Source organism: Piliocolobus tephrosceles, unplaced genomic scaffold, assembly GCF_002776525.5.
Source record: "Piliocolobus tephrosceles isolate RC106 unplaced genomic scaffold, ASM277652v3 unscaffolded_38655, whole genome shotgun sequence".
In the NCBI taxonomy this organism is placed as follows: Eukaryota; Metazoa; Chordata; class Mammalia; order Primates; family Cercopithecidae; genus Piliocolobus; species Piliocolobus tephrosceles.
Window position 1 is genome coordinate 13247 of NW_022322815.1, and position 5035 is coordinate 18281.

Sequence of the window (5035 nt, forward strand, 5' to 3'; positions counted from 1 at the left end):
GCTGGAGTGCAATGGCATGACCTTTGCTCACTGCAACCTCTGCCTCCTGGGTTCAAGTGGTTCTCCTGACTCAGCCTCCCAAGTAACTGGGATTACAGGCATGTGCTACCACACTCAGGTAACTTTTTTGTATTTTTATAAAGACAGGGTTTCACCATGTTGGCCAGGCTTGTCTCAAACTCCTGACCTCAAGTGATATGCTGGCCTGGGCCTCCCAAAGTGTGGGATTACAGGCATGAGCCACCGCACCTGGCCTGCAGATCTTGTTTCTAACTACCCAGTAGAACAAAACATTCAGCGATGCTCCCAGGTGGCAGTGTCCCAGAGGAAGGGATTGGGTTGTCTAGTGCTTTAGCTGCTTTGTAGTTTAATGTAACAGGGATCTAAGAGCAGAGGAGAGCAATAAACGGCAAGTGTCGACTCTCACCTGTCAATGTTGAGAGGGTGGTGGGAAGAAACGATAATAACCAAAAAGTTAAAACCAGAAAAGGCCAGGTGCAGTGGCTCATGTCTGTAATACCAGCACTTTGGGAAGCCAAGGCAGGTGGATGACCTGAGGTCAGGAGTTCGAGACCAGCCTGGTCAAGATGGCAAAACCCGACTTCTGGCTTCCTTCTGTCTGCTGGTCGTGAGCACGAGCTGTGAGGGGATTCACTTGTGTGCGGAACTCCTCGGAACTATGGCGTCCCTTTCCCTTGCACCTGTTAACATCTTCAAGGCAGGAGCTGATGAAGAGAGAGCAGAGACAGCTCGCCTGACTTCTTTTATTGGTGCCATCGCCATTGGAGACTTGGTAAAGAGCACCTTGGGACCCAAAGGCATGGACAAAATTCTTCTAAGCAGTGGACTAGATGCCTCTCTTGTGGTAACCAATGATGGTGCCACTATTCTAAAAAACATTGGTGTTGACAATCCAGCAGCTAAAGTTTTAGTTGATATGTCAAGGGTTCAAGATGATGAAGTTGGTGATGGCACTACCTCTGTTACCGTTTTAGCAGCAGAATTATTAAGGGAAGCAGAATCTTTAATTGCAAAAAAGATTCATCCACAGACCATCATAGCGGGTTGGAGAGAAGCCACAAAGGCTGCAAGAGAGGCGCTGTTGAGTTCTGCAGTCGATCATGGTTCCGATGAAGTAAAATTCCGTCAAGATTTAATGAATATTGCGGGCACGACATTATCCTCAAAACTTCTTACTCATCACAAAGACCACTTTACAAAGTTAGCTGTAGAAGCAGTTCTCAGACTGAAAGGCTCTGGCAACCTCGAGGCAATTCATATTATCAAGAAGCTAGGAGGAAGTTTGGCAGATTCCTATTTAGATGAAGGCTTTCTGTTGGATAAAAAAATTGGAGTAAATCAACCAAAACGAATTGAAAATGCTAAAATTCTTATTGCAAATACTGGTATGGATACAGACAAAATAAAGATATTTGGTTCCCGGGTAAGAGTTGATTCTACAGCAAAGGTTGCAGAAATAGAACATGCGGAAAAGGAAAAAAATGAAGGAGAAAGTTGAACGTATTCTTAAGCATGGAATAAATTGCTTTATTAACAGGCAATTAATTTATAATTATCCTGAACAGCTTTTTGGTGCTGCTGGTGTCATGGCTATTGAGCATGCAGATTTTGCTGGTGTAGAACGCCTAGCTCTTGTCACAGGTGGTGAAATTGCCTCTACCTTTGATCACCCAGAACTGGTGAAGCTTGGAAGTTGCAAACTTATCGAGGAAGTCATGATTGGAGAAGACAAACTCATTCACTTTTCTGGGGTTGCCCTTGGTGAGGCTTGTACCATTGTTTTGCGTGGTGCCACTCAACAAATTTTAGATGAAGCAGAAAGATCTTTGCATGACGCTCTTTGTGTTCTTGCGCAAACTGTAAAGGACTCTAGAACAGTTTATGGAGGAGGCTGTTCTGAGATGTTGATGGCTCATGCTGTGACACAGCTTGCCAATAGAACACCAGCCAAAGAAGCTGTTGCAATGGAGTCTAACGCTAAAGCACTGAGAATGTTGCCAACCATCATAGCTGACAATGCAGGCTATGACAGTGCAGACCTGGTGGCACAGCTCAGGGCTGCTGACAGTGAAGGCAATACCACTGCTGGACTGGATATGAGGGAAGGCACCATTGGAGATATGGCTATCCTGGGTATAACAGAAAGTTTTCAGGTGAAGCGACAGGTTCTTCTGAGTGCAGCTGAAGCAGCAGAGGTGATTCTGCATGTGGACAACATCATCAAAGCAGCACCCAGGAAACGTGTCCCTGATCACCACCCCTGTTAAGCATTCCCACATGCCGTCGATCTTTGGACCAGTTTCTAGCAAAGTTGTGTTTGAAAGGTAGTCTCTTAAAGAAGACTGTGGAATCTGTTTATTGGTGCCCATTGTATCCTTAAGTTTGGCTATTTAGCTGACCTTCTCTTTAACATAGGTCTAATTTATTTGCCATGTCATTTTCCATACAAATCAGTTGATTTAAAAGTTCATTTCTCATACTGTGCATTAAAATAAACATTTGAACAATTAAAAAAAAAAAGATGGCAAAACCCCATCTCTACTAAAAATACAAAAAATTAGCTGGGCATGGTGACTAGTGCCTATAGTCCCAGCTACTTAGGAGGCTGAGACATAAGAATCCCTTGAACCCAAGAGGCAGAGGTTGCAGTGAGCCGACATGCACTCCAGTCTGGGTGACAGAGTGAGACTCTATCTCAAAAACAAAAAAACAAACAAACAAACAAAAAAACCCCCTTAAATCAGAAAGGTCACATTGATTAAATAACTTAGCAAAAAGGATAGACAGGCACCTGAATAATAAAACCTTGGGCATTTACACAAATCTACAAAAGAAAAGAAATGGAAAAGGGGTTTATTAGTAAGTGTTCAGTAGAAAAAGCAGAAATCACCTTAGAAATTTCAAACAGAGAGAGCTTGAATACAGGGAATTAAGTTATAAAGCTGGTAGAAGGACTGCGAGAGCAAAAATGGGAGAGGTGTGTTACCCGGAGATTATAAAATGCAGGAAACTGGAAACATACTCCATGTAGTTAAATTCTGGGCATTAAAACTGCTTATCATCTGAAGTTTTATGAACAGCTATGGGTAGAGTGTGGTTGCTCACATCAATAATCCCACCACTTTGGGAGTTGAAGGTGGGAGGATTACTTGAGGCCTGGAGGTCAAAGCTGCAGGAAGACCAGCCTGGGCAACATAGCTAGATCCCATTTCGAAAAAAAGAAAAAATTTAGCTGGGCATGGTGGTGCCTGCCTGTAGTCCCCACTACTTGGGAAGGTGAGGTAGGTAGGTTGCTTGAGCCCAGGAGTTCAAGGCTGCATTAAGCTATTGATGTGGGAGTTAAAAAGATATTATTTAGGCAGATAGTCAAGGTAAGGAAGTCCTCAGTAGGGTTTATAAAAGTTTTCCTTTTATTGACAAGCAGCCCCCAAATCATTTCTTTTCTAACAAAGACCAGCCTGTAATATCAAGCTATAGACATATATATCTTATTGAGTTGGCAAATGAAAGACTCTATGTACATTACCTGGCACGTGGTACGTTCTTGGATATTGGCTGTTATTATGACAAATCAGCTCACTGTACCTACATTTGAAGCCTGCTCAGTGGTTCCTCGGAATTCAAGCTGGGGTGTAGGAGGATAAACATCTCGTCTGGATCCTGACAGCATGTGGATAAGGAAGAATCTTACCCCACGAACTAGCCTGTGATCTTGGGAAGTCACTTAACCCCCCAACCATGCTCTCTGTTTTGCAAAGGGGAGATAATATTTCTCTTACAGAGTTGTTGTAAGAATGAAATGAGATCACGTGGCCAAGCCCGACACACAGAACGTCTTCAGTAAATGTTAGGTCTTTTTTTTCTAAATTTTTTAATTTTTTTAATTTTTTTTTATTATTATACTTTAAGTTCTAGGGTACATGTTCATAATGTGCAGGTTTGTTACATATGTATACTTGTGCCATGTTGGTGTGCTGCACCCATCAACTCATCAGCACCCATCAATTCGTCATTTATATCAGGTATAACTCCCAATGCACCCCTCCCCCCTCCCCCTCCCCATGATAGGCCCCAGTGTGTGATGTTCCCCTTCCCGAGTCCAAGTGAGCTCATTGTTCAGTTCCCACCTATGAGTGAGAACATGCGGTGTTTGGTTTTCTGTTCTTGTGATAGTTTGCTAAGAATGATGGTTTCCAGCTGCATCCATGTCCCTACAAAGGACGCAAACTCATCCTTTTTTATGGCTGCATAATATTCCATGGTGTATATGTGCCACATTTTCTTAATCCAGTCTGTCACAGATGGACATTTGAGTTGATTCCAAGACTTTGCTATTGTGAATAGTGCCGCAATAAACATACGTGTGCATGTGTCTTTATAGCAGCATGATTTATAATCCTTTGGGTATATACCCAGTAGTGGGATGGCTGGGTCATATGGTACATCTAGATCTAGATCCCTGAGGAATCGCCATACTGTTTTCCATAATGGTTGAACTAGTTTACAATCCCACCAACAGTGTAAAGGTGTTCCTATTTCTCCACATCCTCTCCAGCACCTGTTGTTTCCTGACTTTTTAATGATTGCCATTGTAACTGGTGTGAGATGGTATCTCATTGTGGTTTTGATTTGCATTTCTCTGATGGCCAGTGATGATGAGCAGTTTTTCATGTGTCTGTTGGCTGTATGAATGTCTTCTTTTGAGAAATGTCTGTTCATATCCTTTCCCCACTTTTTGATGGGGTTGTTTGTTTTTTTCTTGTATATTTGTTTGAGTTCTTTGTAGATTCTGGAAATTAGCCCTTTGTCAGATGAATAGATTGCAAAAATTTTCTCCCATTCTGTAGGTTGCCTATTCACTCTGATGGTAGTTTCTTTTGCTGTGCAGAAGCTCTTTAGTTTAGTGAGATCCCATTTGTCAATTTTGGCTTTTGCTGCCGTTGCTTTTGGTGTTTTAGACATGAAGTCCTTGCCCATGCCTATGTCCTGAATGGTACCACCTAGGTTTTCTTCT

General features: G+C 42.5%; 1 pseudogene across 1 annotated transcript; it reads left to right on the forward strand.

Moving 5' to 3' along the window:
• The first annotated feature begins 606 nt into the window (after positions 1 to 606).
• On the forward strand, positions 607 to 2535 carry LOC113223099 (annotated as a pseudogene). The gene has a single exon (XR_003308609.1). The product of XR_003308609.1 is annotated as a T-complex protein 1 subunit beta pseudogene (transcript).
• The last annotated feature ends 2500 nt before the right edge of the window (positions 2536 to 5035 follow it).